Source organism: Panicum virgatum, chromosome 1N (genome assembly GCF_016808335.1).
Source record: "Panicum virgatum strain AP13 chromosome 1N, P.virgatum_v5, whole genome shotgun sequence".
Lineage (NCBI taxonomy): Eukaryota > Viridiplantae > Streptophyta > Magnoliopsida > Poales > Poaceae > Panicum > Panicum virgatum.
Genome location: NC_053145.1, coordinates 18,929,067 through 18,945,196, shown reverse-complemented (window position 1 = coordinate 18,945,196; position 16,130 = coordinate 18,929,067). Strand labels below are relative to the sequence as shown.

At 44.8% G+C, this 16,130-nt stretch overlaps 1 long non-coding RNA gene across 1 annotated transcript; it reads right to left on the bottom strand.

The window, feature by feature from the left end:
* Positions 1-5,093: 5,093 nt before the first annotated feature.
* LOC120653999 lies at positions 5,094-6,815 on the bottom strand. Its single transcript, XR_005666930.1, has 4 exons — positions 6,677-6,815; positions 6,419-6,517; positions 5,445-5,908; positions 5,094-5,339 (listed from the first exon to the last, which is right to left on the bottom strand). It is a non-coding gene; the product is annotated as an uncharacterized LOC120653999 (long non-coding RNA).
* Between the last annotated feature and the right edge of the window lie 9,315 nt (positions 6,816-16,130).

Below are 16,130 nucleotides of genomic sequence, written 5' to 3'. Positions count from 1 at the left end.
TCCTATCAAAAAAACTACTCTACGAAACTAAAGGCATACAAGAATTGCTAGTATGAAATGCGGAAGCTTAAAGAGTGGGATAGAAAGAAGCAAACTCTCGACGTGGGTGTTTATCCTGTGGTTCGGTTAGCCACAAAGACACACCTACATCCACGTTGTTGAAGCACTCACTAAGAGTATTGCTTCTCGGTAATCAAGTCTCTTCCGTGGACTTAACCACGGTCACCTTGATCCCGATTTCCACTAAGGAGCTTGTCCACAAAGTAAGGGGGTCTCCACGTCCCCCGTACAAGGATGTCGTCGCCGCTCCACACCAAGTCGGAGGGTCGATGACGTGCTGGCGAGCCACCAATACTCCAAGGGGCCGGCACACCGAAATCTTCTTTTGGTTCACTAAAGAACCACAGCACAATGGCACAAAGCCTTGCTTTCTCACTCTCTAAAGAGCTAACCTTTCACAACACTCTCAAAAGTGTGCTAAGAACTAAATATATGATCACTAAGCTCTTGGATGGCTTGGAGATGTTCTTGGATGTGGTTGTGATGTTTCTGAACTCCAGCAATCTTCAAATGACCGGGGGATGGCATATATATAGTCCTCCAAGACCATAGAGCCGTTAAGAGCCGTTGGGCCTTTTCTGCGCAGGGCACCGGATAGACCGGTGAGGGAGCACCGGTGCAACTGGTCACTCACGGCTCTGCACTATCCGTTGGCCTTCTGACAGCTGACGTGGCTGTCACCGGTTAGACCGGTGTATTGCACCAGTGGTGAAGAAATTCTTCTCGGCTACTTGTCATGCTCTCTGGTACATAGCATGGTGCTTGCACCGGTGCATCAATTTGGCACCACCGGTTCAACCGGTGCTACTTGGGCTTCTTCATTAGGCTCCCTTCTACGCAGACCAAATGCACCGGTGGTATGGCACCGGTGAATCCGAAGCCAACCAGTTAGACCGGTGCTTTGTTACTGGTTCATCCGGTGCTACTGTTTTCTGTAGAACTCGTCCAATTCGATATTTCTTTGAGTTCTTTCTTCGTGTTTTGTTTTGCTTGACCATTTTATTTCATCCCTGAGATCTATTAATGTTAACTTGACAAACTCATTAGTCCCATTAATTGCGTTGTTACTCAATCACCAAAATCACAAAACAATAACCTAATGGGGCCGTGTTCCTTACACTTTCTCTGATGGTTTTTGTCCCTCTTCTTAGCATTCAACTCTGCTTTTCTCTCAGCTAGTATGCTTGCATACTTTTCTCTTGCCCTTTGGTGTTTTAGCTCCCTCGGATCATTATTTTGTTCCACAGAATCATATTAAGGTGATGGTACAGGGTACATTAACGGCAGAAGAAAAAAAGTATAACGCTTGTTACCATTTTGTGGATCAGACTCATCACGGCATGCTTGTTTATTACGCTTTTTGCATATATTCATGATATCTCCAAGTGGGGAACGACCATCCATTTTTTTCCCTCAAGCGAACTATTGATTTCAATTCAAACTTAAACCCAAGAAATTAATTAATTAATAATTCACGCAAGTGGATAATATTTCACATATCATCAAACTGTGAGTATGAATTAAACATAAATATTAATTCACACAAATGGATAATATTTCACATATCATTTTGTGGCTACTAACTCTGGCACAACTTCTTCAAGATCAGCTTTATCTTTTATTAACAGGACAACATTTCAGATCGCCAAGGGAAAAAAAAAAGAGAGAAGAAGCTAAACTCAGTTACGCCGTGTTTAGTTCAAAAAATCAAAATTCCAAAAAAAATTTCCGGCACCTAAATGGAGACTTAAATCTAGACGAAATAAAAAACGCATTGTACAGTTTGCCTGTAAATCGCGAGACGAATCTAATGAACCTAATTAAGCCGTAATTAGATGCTAAATTGCTACAGTAATGCTACAGTAAACAATCTCTAATGATGGATTAATTAGGCTCATTGGATTCGTCTCGCGATTTACAGACGCGTTCTGTAATTTATTTTGTGATTAGTCTATGTTTAGTACTTCAAATATAGAAAGATGTCATTTCAAAAACTTTACAGACGGCAACTAAACACACGGCCTTACAGAAAACTACCGTGCTAGCTATTGTCGATGGCAAGGACACCTGGCCTCTTCGCAAATTTATTATCCCAGAATCCAAGGATATCCTCAAATTTCAGCTCTTGTAGCTAGTCTCTCCTATTGAATGAACAATTTTTATTGTCAAGCAGAGAAAATGCACAGTTAACTCTGAAAAGCACACCAAAAACAAAAGATTTCAGAAGAATGAAAAGTGCTATAAGTATATGGTTGTAATTTTGCATACCCAACGCTTTCATGACTAATCATTGCATAGCTTCTTATGTTTTTATATAGTTAATTTAAGTTTTATTTCTCCTTGATGGTTACACTGCTAGAAAACGGCTCATTCTTCCGCGGCTATTAGTAACGGGCATCCTTTAGTCTGGTACAAACGTTGGCACGAAGACATTTTAGTACCGGTTCCAAATTCAAAAGCCCCTAGAGCCATTTTAGTACCGGCCGGTGTTTCGGCCTAGTAGTAAAATGGCGCGGCCATTTACTACCGGTCGGTGTCTTGGCTCGGTATTAAATGGTTCTCCACGGGTTACTTTAAAAGGAATGCATCTCCCCTCTAGTCACATGTAATATGTAGGTGAGGAATACATAGCATGGTGCTTGCACATCTCCACGAGTTACTTCAAAAGGAATACCATCGTAGGAAGCAATGCATGAGGCTAGAGGTCATGGGTTCGAATCCTCGCGACTGCGCACGTGCATTTATGCGTGAAAAATTTGTGTGACTTGCAAAATTTGTGTGACTTGTGACTTGCGACTTGCGACAATGCTCGTGTGCTGGGGCCTCCCAACTGTTCTTCATTTTTTTCTTTATTTTTTTGGTACTAAATCGCACCTTTAGTACTGGGCGTTTTGGCTGGTACTAAATAGAGTCATTTAGTATCCGTACTGTGCGGGTAACCTGTACTAACCGCGGGTTCCCGCCCGATACTAATGTCAAGTTTTCTAGTAGTGTTAACTGAATTTGTATATCAAGACAGAGTGATCCAGATTGTAAAAAGAAAGATCAACCTTCAGTTCTTCTTTTTCAAGTGCTAAACGGTGGTCATGTAGTTCTTCTTTTGGCATTTCTAACTTGCCTGGAGGATTGCATGGCCTACAAGAAGAAAATGAGCAATATCATGTCAAAGTTAGGAGTACAATGTCACCTAATCCAATTCAAGTTCCGATCAAGCCTCTGCAGCTCGTCCCGCAGAAAAGGATGTACCTATGCGGCCCCATAAATGTAATATGTGCCTGGTTTATTTTCCTTTAAACACAAAGGGGTGATTGGTCAAGACATCAGCCCCATTCATGATATCCAAAAGGATATGTATGTGTTCAATGTCAAAATTTTCCGAACCAAAATTCCCTGACACAACTCTACTGCTCAAAGGTGAGGCCTTGTGGACATAGGCCGTGTTTAGATCTTTAGGGTAAACATTTTGAAATGAAATCTTGTTATTTCAGAATATTAAATAAAATCTATTTGCAAACCTTTTTGTATGGATGGATTGTAAATCGTGAGACGAATTTAATGAGCCGAATTAATCCATATTAGCGGATGGTTACTGTAGCATCACTTCTGCAAACTATGCATTAAATAGGCTCATTAGATTCAACTCACGATTTACAACCCCATCCGTGCAAAAAGTTTTGTAAATAGATTTAATTTAATATTCCATGCATGTGTCCAAATATAGTACTAAAGGATGAAAGGAAAGAGCAGGAAAAGTAGGTCCTGATCTCCATGAACGGTTAGGATCATTAAGACTGAAAATCCCCTGCAACCAGTGATTGCTCTTTGAGGACAGGATTTGCGGATCCATTGGCGATTGGTTCATATGGTTGCAACTTAGCTATTTCAGATAAAGGCATTCTATGGGGGCGAGAATGTTGACCCGTGTCATCCATCTAAAAAAAAGAAGGGGGATGTCTACAAGAGGTCGAGCTAAATGTAGTCACATTTGACTGAAATAGTACGAGCGTGTGTCACGAAGTTGCAATGGACTGACAGAAAAAATACATATGAGAACATACGTATATCATTAAATTTTATCCAGACAAGCCTAAGATGGAGGCTCTCATGTAAGTCGGGAGGATTTTCTAATGAACTAGGTTCATGCCCGTACGTTGCTACGGGCAATAAAAATATTCACAACAATACATATATCATAGGCAACAAAGAATATTACAAGTCTATTGATATCAACATCTAAGCAAATTAATCAGCAACGCCAAAATACGCACAATTAAATGTATGGACCTTAATTATCTAGCTGCCCCTTAGCTCTATATGACAGCAAAAGTTCAGAATATATTCCTGCCTCGTTTAGTTGCATGTTTAAAGTTTTTAAAATGGAATCTTTGAACAATTAAAGTATTAAACATAGACTAATCACAAAACTAATTATAGAACTCATTTGTAAACTACGAGACAAATTTATTAAGACTATTAATTCATCATTAGCACATGTGTCATGTAGCAGTTATCGTAGCAATTTAGTGTCTAATCATAGCCTAATTAGGCTCATTACATTCGTCTCACAATTTACAAGCAAACTATGCAATTCATTTTTTATTTCGTCTAGATTTAATACTCCATGCATATAAGATTTTTTTTCGATGTGATAGCTTTGGAATTTTGAATTTTGCAACTAAGCAAGGCCTGCCAAAATGTAAACAACTAAGTGTATGTTCTGGGAAAAAAAATCAATTCAATCGTATTTTTTCTTGAATTAAAAACACGAAGTTAATTTCAACCCACACCCACATTATTCACAAATTTGTTTAGACTACACTAATCTCTAAAATTACTATTTTTCATTATGTTTCTGTACTATTGGGATAGGACATTGGTTTTCAAAAGTAAGATAATTATTGTTTCCTGAAGTGTTTATTTTTTAGGCATATCATTCAGTCTTTTTCTAGATAGTAGGAATTGTGAGAATCTGAATTGCAGCTTCATATATCTTAGGAAATAATTTATGTGAAAATCCTCAACAAGATTAATCTAACAAGAATTAAAAAAGGTCCTCATCTGGTACACAGCAAATTAAAAAGAATCTCATCCAGTACTCGTATTTGACAAGATGATTGATTGAAATGGTATCTTATTAAAAGATAAACTTCTAATGTGCATGGATAGATGGACTTCCGCATTAGACAGGACCAGCCAGCTGCTCAATTCATTGCTCGATCGTACACACTGCAATGGTGCCACAAGAATGGCGAAATCATGGGTATCATGTCAGACAAATACTGCAAGCAGAAATGTTTATATCACTCTTCACCATAGAGCAAGTTCACAATAAGAAAAACAAAAGACAAGGTCAAAGAAAACCATATATTTGTAAATATGCATACCTGCCACTCTTGCTGAAAAGAACTTCAAGTTACGCTATTACTACTCCGATCCCAGCACCATCCAAAGACATGTTATAGGTGACACAATGGCATGTCCATATCTCAATCAAAATATTTTACGTCCAATTATTCCCTGTGTACTTTTTATGTCTAAAAACATTTCTTTGCTTGTTTGTTCAGGCATCAAAGTAAAATGGAATATAAGAGGGATAGATGCAAAAAAAACTACATCAACATTACACAAATACAGAAACATCCTTCTACCACAAGCAGTTGACAAAAGAATGGCAAAGCCCAGCTTACCATCTTCTTCCGCCCCTTCTACAGCATGCTGGCCACTTAAATTCTGACAAGCGCAAGATGAACCCACCCCCTTCTACATCATGCTGGCCACTTAAGTTCTGACAAGCGCAAGATGAACCCACTGTAACCAGCAGCATTTATGCAGTGGCATTCTGACGCTCCTGTGAAGGATCTCCAATAAACACACAGTTCCGCAACTCAAGGAAGTGACTAAGAGGGTGTTTAGGAACAGGGACTTCAAAAAAGTCTCAGGGACTTTTTAGTATTTAGAAGTATTAAATAAATATTAATTATAAAACTAACTGCAGAACCCTGGGGCTAAACTGCGAGACGAATCTAATGATGTATCTTAATCTATGATTAGCGAATGGTTACTGTAGCATCACTGTAGTCAATCATCGATTAATTAGGCTCATTAGATTCGTCTCGCGAAAAAGCACTCAGCTGTCAAAAAACATTTATAAACAGATTTTATTTAATAATATAAAATAGTAAGATTCCTTTTGATGTGATAGGGACTTTTGGAAAAAGTCCTGGAGCCAAACAGGCCCTAAAACATTAGATCACAACTGACCGATATTATACTTTGATTTTAACAACTCCAGCAATCAAAATAACAGCTCAGAATCGACAAATCTCGCCCAATTAATGCAGAAATAAGAGGACCGCACCTGACAAGAAGGCGATGAAACGCCTATACTGTGAGTCCGGTGTTCGCCGACCGTCAGCGGCTGGTGAGGCTGAAGCCATTGTGGGAGCCAAGCAACATCCTAAAAAAATCGAAGCAACACGACATGGTTGTTAGAAACTGAATCGTCCCGAGTACCCATCCTGTTCAAGAGCTATACCCTATCCACGCGAAGGAGGAAACTACATGCACTCAACCATCCGGCCCAGAAGGGTTGGGGAGCGGGAGCGGGGAGCGCTACCTCGAAGAACCGCGGGGAGTGGTAACCGCAGGTCGACATGGCAGCCGGACCGGACAGTCGCCGCCGCCACGGGAGGGAATGGCGCAAGCGGCGGGAGGGTCTTCTTGTTTCCTTCTCTCTCTCTCTCTCTCTCTCTCTCTCTGGTTGTGGCCGCCCGTCTCACTCGCGACGAACCAGCGCTGGTCGGGGGCGGGCGCTGGGCGGCCGGGGTCGGCGAGCGCTGGCCGGGGACGGGGCCGCTGGGGGCCGGGGGCGCGGAGCCGCAGATGACGTTGGTCGGGGTGGGTGCGGGGCCGGCGGCGGGTGCTGGGCGGCGGCGCGGGTCCAAGGGCCGGTGGTCGGAGGCGCATGGCGCTGGGTGGCGGCTCAGATGGCGCTAGGCGGCGGCGGGCGCCGAACATGGGGATGGCGGCGCGCGTCCAAGAGCCGGGGGGCGCGGGTCCGAGGGCCGGGGGCGCAGATGGCGCTGGGCGGCGGCGGGCGCCGGACGTGGGGGTGGCGTTCGCTGGGCGCCGGCGGCCGGGCGCTGGGGGGATGGCGGACACAACGGCGCGGCTGGATAGGGGTCAGGTGCGGCCTGCGGGGTTCGTATCGAGCGCATGGTTTTAAATAGCGGGCTAACCAGTTTAGCGGTTGGACTAAAAAACAACTAATAGCGGGTTAAATGAAACTATATCGGGCTATAGCGGCTAAATTACACATGAGTTCAAATAGCGGTACCATGCCTCAAATAGCTATAGCGGGCTATAGCGAAAGCTATAGCGGGAGATTTAAAACCTTCGAGCGGGAGCAGTGAACGTTGGAGATTGATGGGATATTGATCTGACGGATGAGATGCGAAGTGGCGGAACCATAGGGAGGCAGTGTGAGGACACCAGACTTTTTGATAGTACTCCCGCTGCCTCAAAATAATTACACATATAAAATTTAAAATTTATTCTATAAAAAGTGCTACTTCGACCCAACTACAATAAAAAACAAAAAGTTTCTAAAGACTTCTTACAAAAAAGACTGAAAATATCTGAATCCTTCTTATAAAAAATAAGGGGTATTTTTGTAATTTTATACTATACATTGATTTGCGTGTCTAATTTTAGAATTGTATTTATTTTGAGACAGAGATAAGACTCAAGTCTAAACCTGGGACGACAAATAGACAGAGATACAGGGTGATGCGTGATTATTATAGCAAAAAAAATGCATTTAACCATCAGCAGACCAGGGTCAAAAAGAAAAGCCTACATCAATCTACGCCAAATCCCACGATCAGTGCAGAATGTTACCTTTCCCACGCCCGCCGCGGCATCGCGGCAAGCGAGTTGATTCGCCACCGAATCCAAACTGAAACTCCTTATTCCCTGAACCTTGTTGATGAGGCAAGAGAAATAGACGCAAATGTCGGCGGATGGAATAGAAAGCAAATTGAAATAAGTTGCATCGAATCTAGCATCACCTCAGGAAACTCAAGTGCTAGCAGATAGAACTCCTGCTGAGTCTCGCGGAGTCTCGTCTCTGCGGGATCACTTGTGGGTTCAGGACGCAGATGAGTCCTTTGCAGCTCCTCCCGCCGCCGATGAGGCCTGCAGCTCACACCCTGCCGTCCTGCGGCCGGCCGTCAGGCCAATCGCATCAGGCCGGACGTCCGAGCCCCCTACAGCTCGTCCCGCAGAACGGCGAGGAAGCTAGGGCAATATGCGCATGGCCACAGAAGCAAACTAAACGAAGGAGGAAGCCAAGTGCGTCCAGCCGCGCCAGGACAATCGCGTCAGCGAGCCCAAGCCCAAATATCACTATGTTGTCGACGGGGTCGGGGCATGCTCAAGATCGCTTCTGCATCCGGTCCGCCGATAACAATCCAATTCTCAGAATGCAAGATCTTATCGTCGAAGATTTCCGGGGCAACCCTTTGTTTTCTTTCTCTCTGATTTCTCAGATTGTGGAACCTTCCTCCGGAATCAGCGCGGAAGGAAAGTAATATGCTAAGGTTAGATAGAGAAATTTTAGGTAATCAGCGCCAGGCCAATATGCTAAGGAAAGTAATCATCGCCAGGGCGGCCGCACTTAAGCTGATTCCATGTAATGTAATAGATAGAGAAATTTTAGAAAAAAATAATATGCGTGCTAAGTTACACAAGAAAAATAATAAATGGGTACAAAGGTGATAAACAAAAGTGCTTGGTGTAAAAAATATTAGCATTTTGGAAGAAACATTTTAGAAACGTCAAGACTGTGGGTTTCCACGTCCCCTGTCAAACCTCTTGCGCTGGCAAGTGAGGCCTATGTGAGGAGTAAAGTGGGTCTAATCTTGGTGAGAAAAGATTTCAAATGTTTCAACTTTTATATAGTATAGGTAGTACAAGATTGAATCAAAGGAAGATATTGGAGTGTGAACTGGCTTGTAAGGTTTCTTATATGGGAGCGTATCCTGTGAAAACCAGGTAAGCTGTGCAAATTTGGAAACTATCAATGAAGACCACAGGATACTAATATGATGGCTAGGGATAAAGGTGGGGGAATTTTGCACTTAAGTGCCCACATTAGCCATACTAACTGTGATTATTTGCAAATCGCCCCTGCAAATCCCAGACTCCAGTCCGCCCACCCGCCCCGCGTCGATTCTTTTCTGCGACGCCGCCCTCCGCTCGCGAGTCCCCGCCGCCCTTGCCCGCGATTTGCCTCCGACGGCCGCCCATGAATCAACCCTGTGCGCCTACGAGTCGTCGTTCGCCCGCAGCAGCCCCGGCCCCTGCCTCCGCCGCGGTAGCCTGGCCGCGGCAGCCTCCGTTGACCTCTGTGTGACGCCATTCTCCAGGCCTGCTGTGCTGGCCTCCTCGTGCCGAACTGCGCCCAGCCCTGCCTTAGCCTCTGTCGCCGGTCTAAAGATGGTGTTCACTTCTGCTGCTGAAGATTGAAGATGTTGACAAGAATCTGCTGCTGCTGTCATAGAAAGTTTTCTGTGTTGTTTTATGTCCTAGCAAGATATGCAAAATTAGGTGAATTGAGATATCTGTGAATGTGAATGTTGTTATCTGTGAACTTCCTGTGAATGGGCATGGTCTGAATTCAGTAATATTGTAGCTGATGCCTTAGCTCGGAATGCTTTTGTATTGGATTTTTTTTTTGACGAACCAATTGGCGGCAAGATACCCACCTGAACTTGATTTCAATCGGGGGCTGTCAAGACAGCCAAAGTTTACAAGTGGTCACTTGTTTTTCAGAGCAAGCACCAAGCTCTGTAGAAGAGAAATAACGGAGGGGGAGGGGGGAGGCTTAATACATGAGATCATGTTACATCACTAAGAGAGTCACACCAGAGTAGGATCTAGGTCGTGTCAACACGGCAGGGGTGCGAAAGACCCAGAGTCGGAGGTGTGAGCGCATTGACGCGATGAAGCCCTCCACGTCGAGTGCGACGTTGTCAAAGATCATGCGGTTCCTGGCCTTCGAGAAGCATCGCCGTGTGAGTGGAGGTCTCATCAAGCCCTGAGGTAGAGGCAAGTGAGGAGAGGACGGAGGACATGTCAGTTGGAGCGAGGGGTCGGGGAGGATCCGGTCCCAGAGCCCGCGGAGGTGGGAGCACGTCACAAAGAGGTGCACGGCGTCTTCAACACCGGGTCAGTGTTAGATTTATGGGCTTGGCTCATATAAATAATCCTAATAAATCTCAAGACCCATTAATGCTAAGAGGAGTTACACAATCTATTAGTCCCGTATTGCTAATGGACGAGAGTATAGGGGTTTTTTCTCCCTTTAAATACGGACCACCTCCCTCATGGAAAAAGTGCACCATAGATCGTTATACGTAGAGTCCCCTAGGTTTGGGAATTCATAAGACGATCTAATCGAGTTAGGGTTTTGCCTCTCCTCGCTACTGCGCCGCCTTCGTAGTTGCTCCGTCCCGAACGCCGGCGTGCACCGGCGAAAGGGAGAACAGGTCTCCGGAACCGCTCGCTCTTGTGATCCTACACCGGGAGAGGGCGAATAAGGGTTTTGGGAAGCGCTAAGCGCGACTGCTCATCTTCTTCGCCACGGCTCGTCCTCCGTCCAAGTCAGGAGCTGCGGCGTACCGTCGTCTGCAACGCCGGTTGCTGCGCTCCGTTCGAAGGACCGCCTTCGTCTCATCTGCGCCTTTCGTCTTCCCAGCGGCTCCCGCATAGTACGTATTTTGTGATCAGATCTATTTCATAATCATGTTTTCTGAGATCATGTTTATGACATACGTACTGTCTAGTATGTTAGAGTCATGCATGCTAGGTTTAATTCTCGTCATGATAAATCTAATTCGGAATTTAAACTTACAATTGTCTATTTTTCCAACAATTCAAAAATATTATTATAGGCAATTTGTTGATTTAACAATGGCTGGTTTCGCTGAGTCATTGAGGCCAGAAAAGTTTACTGGCGTGAACTTTAAGATCTGGAAGCCTCTCGTTTACTTCTATCCACATCTGGTACATAAGACTTGGCAAGCCTGAGGGCGTACTTACTGCTGAAGAGCAGAAGAAGTACGATGAGGCCAATAATCTCTTTGTCGGATGTATCATTAGCAATCTGTCAGACGGATTAGTCCGTGTGTACATTGATGAGACAGAGGCGAAGACGTTGTGGGATGCTCTGGTTGCAAAGTATGATGCAACAAATACGGGCAATGAACTGTACCTCATGGAGAGTTTTCATGACTAAAGGATGGTGAATAACCGTTCTGTGGTGGAACAGGCGCATGAGGTGCAGTGCATTGTCAAGGATCTTGATCTCCTTAAGTGTCCTATTCCCGACAAGTTTTTGGCTGGATGCATTATTGCAAAGTTGCTTTTCCAGTGGAGGAACTTCGCCACAACTCTGAAACACAAGAGACAGGAGATATCAGTTGAAAATCTGATAGCGACTCTTGATGTTGAGGAGAAGGCTCGGAAGAAGGACGTGATTGAGAAAGGAGATCAAGGCCAGTCCAGCGCCAACCTGGTCCAAAAGTTCCCACATGGCAAGAACAAAGGGAACAACAAGCCTAACAAGACCACTACCTTCAAGAAGAAGAAGAACAAGGCTTTGGAAAAGTGCTATGCATATGGTAATCTTAGACACTTCTCCAAGGAATGTCCAGATCGGGCAGACCGCAAGGCCAAGAAAGCAAATGAGTCCAAGGATGTCAACATGGTGACCATAAGCAACACTGGAGATGGGTACGGTAATTTACCTACAGTTCTTTCAGTTTTTCAATCCACGAGTTGGTGGCTTGATACGGGTTCTAATGTTCATGTGTGTGCTGACATCTCTATGTTTTCTTCTTACCAGACCGTCCAGGACTTCTCCGTGCTGATGGGGAACAGTTCACATGCTTCTGTTCATGGTGTTGGCACGGTAGATCTGAAGTTTACTTCGGGGAAGATCGTGCAGCATGTGCCCACTATCAACAAGAATCTGGTCAGCGGGTCAATCCTATGCAAGGAAGGGTTTAAGGTAGTGTTAAAGTCCAATAAATTTGTCGTGTCGAAACATGGACAATTCGTTGGTAAAGGCTATGATTGCGGAGGCTTGTTCCGCTTTTCTCTTGCTGAATTTTGTAATAAGTCGGTGAACCATATTTGTGGCAACGTTAGCGATGATGCGAGTGTTTGGCATTCACGTTTATGTCATGTTAATTTTGGTTTGATGTCTCGGCTTTCCAGCATGTGTTTAATTCCGAAATTCACCATTGATAAAGGTTCTAAGTGTCATAGTTGTGTGCAATCAAAACAACCTCGGAAGCCTCACAAGACTGCTGAGGAGAGACACTTGGCACCTCTAGAACTCATACATTCTGATCTATGTGAGATGAATGATGTGTTGACAAAAGGTGGAAAAAGATACTTCATGACATTAATTGACGATGCGACTAGATTTTGCTATGTTTATTTGTTGCGAACTAAGGACGAAGTGTTAGACTACTTTAAAATCTATAAAGCTGAAGTTGAGAATCAACTAGAGAGAAAGATCAAGCGTCTAAGGTCAGATCGTGGTGGCGAGTATTTTCCCAAAATATTTGATGAATTCTATGAGGAGCATGGAATTATTCATGAGAGGACGCCTCCCTATTCTCTCGAATCAAACGGGATTGCCGAGAGGAAAAACCGCACAGTGACTGACTTGGTTAACTCATTGTTAGGCACAGTTGGTCTTTCTAAGGCATGGTGGGGGAGGCTGTATTGACTTCGTGTCATGAAGAGACCGGGGAGTACGACGTATATGCTCCACCTGCGGAGAAGGTTACTGGCAGCCATGTACTGGTTATGACTTTGAGTGAAACTTGTTCGCACCAAACTTGCAATTCAAGGCATAATCTATTGTTCAAGTTGTGGATAAGTGTAGCTTGGAGCTCTAGGTGAGAGTTCAACTTAACAGTACTCACTAAAACACTGGTATATCAAACAGTAGTGAGAAACAGGCAAATCTATAAATGGGTATTTGAGATCTGGTGGAGGATTGTTAGATTTATGGGCTTAGCCCATATAAATAATACTAATAAATCTCAAAGGCCCATTAGCGCTAAGAGGTGGTACACCATCTATTAGTCCTGTATTGCTAATGGACGAGGGTGTAGGGGGTTTTTCTCCCTTTAAATACGGACCACCTCCCTCATGGAAAAAGTGCACCATAGATCGTTATACGTGGAGTCCCCTAGGTTTGGGAATTCATAAGATGATCTAATCGAGTTAGGGTTTTGCCTCTCCTCGCTGCTGCGCCGCCTTCGTAGTTGCTCCATCCCGAACGCCGGCGTGCACCGGCGAACGGGAGAGCAGGTCTCCGGAACCGCTCGCTCTTGTGATCCTGCACCGGGAGAGGGCGAATAAGGTTTTTGGGAAGCGCTAAGCGCGACTGCTCATCTTCTTCGCCATGGCTCGTCCTCCGTCCAAGTCAGGAGCTGCGGCGTACCGTCGTCTGCAACGCCGGTTGCTGCGCTCCGCTCGAAGGACCGTCTTCGTCTCATCTGCACCTTTCGTCTTACCGGCGGCTCCTGCACAGTACGTATTTTGTGATCAGATCTGTTTCATAATCATATTTTTTGAGATCATGTTTATGATATACGTACTGTGTAGTATGTTTGAGTCATGCATGCTAGGTTTAATTCTCGTCATGATAAATCTAGTTCGGAATTTAAACTTACAGTTGTCTATTTTTCCAATAGTTAGAACGAGCAAATGTTGGTGTCAAGGCAGCCTTGGCGGTGTAGGCATTCCCGCGTTCTGGTTATTCCGAGGCACAATAGCCAGAACGCAATCTGAATCTTGGCCGGCGCGAAGTTGCTCCAGTTGGCGTCAGCAAGAGGGGGGGGGGGGTCGCAGGGGCGGCACGAATTACCTTGTAGACGAGGCTGACATGGAAGGCCGACGATGGCGAGGCTGTGATGAAGCAGTGATCATGCCCCGGGGAGAGGGGCACCGTAGCGAGCGCGGCATCCAGGAGGGTGAGCTCGTGCTCGGCCGTAGTGGAGAGCCGCGGTGGCCAGGCAAGGCCGCGAGCGCCAAGGGCCACCGCAGTCTTGACGCTAATTGAAGTGTCCAGGCACTGGGAGAAGAGCGCCGGCAGGGTGTCCTTGAGCACGCCAGCGGACGACCAAGAGTCGAGCCAAAAGGAGGTGGACTCCCAATCAGTGAGGACAACGGACGTCATGCTCCTGTAGAGGGGGAGGAGCAACTTCATGGCACGCTAGCAGGGGGTGTCACCCGAGGCATGTCCACCCCTGATGAGCCCAAGGTTCATCAAGTTAATTCAGATATGGATGCCAAAATTATTTTTGATGATTCAAATATTAGAGCTGGCAATATTTTGATATTCAGTTTGGAACACTTTGTTCCGATGAAATACATTGCAAGAAACAAGAAGGACTATGTCTATTGGATGCCAGCTAACTAAAGAAACTTTTATAGGTTCTAATTTTCTCACGAAAGTAGAGAAAATGAACACAAGAAAATATGTCAATATTGGCTCCCTGCATGTCGGGATCACAGGTGCAGATCCAACTTAATTATGGGCGCTATATCTATATTAGCTTTGAAGTAGTGCAAGGATATCACGTCATTAGCCATCTGGCCGGTATATTAAATTTTTATTGGTTCATCACGCAGGGTGCTAGTTAGTTTAATTATGGAAGTGTAGTCCGAATATGTTAAGTGCATGCGTGCACCTGTGCTTGTGGGACCTGACTCAAGGGCCTGCGTGCCTTTCTAATAGGGCTGGTTTGGCCATGTAAGAGATTAGATTGGATTTTATTTGTGTCTCTCGTTTAGGGTTTCTCCTACGAACAGCGAGATGCCGTCCGATTTCATCTACGTTGCCCATCTTCTAATCGTGGTTCGTCGTGGCCTTAGATGGAAGAATTATCTAGGGTTTGGATTGCAATCACTGTAAGCCAAATCCATCTATTATCTGTCACTGTTACTGTTTCTATTTGATCGGATAAACGAGATTGTTGGGCCTTGTTCGGCGACCTGGAATACAATATATATATATATTTTATTGGCTTGGCGTTGTTCCTGAAATTGCTGCTGTGATAATTAATTGTCTCGGCCGTTGCTGCAATTGCTGGTGTGTGGTTGATCAAGTAAATTATTTTTGGTGTGGATTATACAGCTATCCAGTCCAGTCCATGATTGTTTAATTTTTGCCGTGAGATTCAATTATTAGCTGCGTCCTGCTGTGATTACAGAAACAAATAAATAATATCCATAGTAGGCATCAGTGACGTGTTGGGCTCTTTGCAGTCATCTGGGCAACGAGTATTGTGTGGTCTTTGATTAGTATTACTGTTGCTCCAGTATATTATCAATTCTATAATCTGACAAGAGGTGTGTGTTACTGTATCGAGAGAAGGGTTAATTGTTGATCTTTGGCTATACGTGGGAGAAAATTTCAGAAACTTGGTCTTGTGGAGAGTTGTACCGTGAAAGATTGGGAAATCCTGAATGAGGCAGCGGCGCCGGCAGGGTCCAAGACGGTGGTGGCAGCGTCGGAATCCAAGGAGGTGGCTTTGGCGTCGGTCTCCATGGCGCCGGCTCTCGTCTCCATGGCGGTGTCTGGCGGAGCACAAGGCGCTGCGCTGGGGGATGTCGAGACGTACGAGCCGCTGCGGTGGGGTTGGAGGGTGGTTTTGGCAAAAACGTGATTACCATTGCTAATGGTGGGAGGGCTTAAGTGCAAAAAGAACACACCTCTACCGGGAGACATTGGATGAACAACTGGATCTAAGTTTCCAAAGTTTGCACAGGTGGAGTAGTTTCCACTTGATATGCTGCCTTTAGTACATTGAGTGCTCATATTTTTTTAGATTTATTTTAATATTTAACTAGTCTTTTTTTTCAATTAGGTGACGTGCCCATCGACTACCAGAGGCATGTGCAATAAATAGCTAGATGGGCATCAGGGGCTCACGGCCAGACACCGCACGAGCTTGATTGGGCACAGTACTGTTCGGCATGGC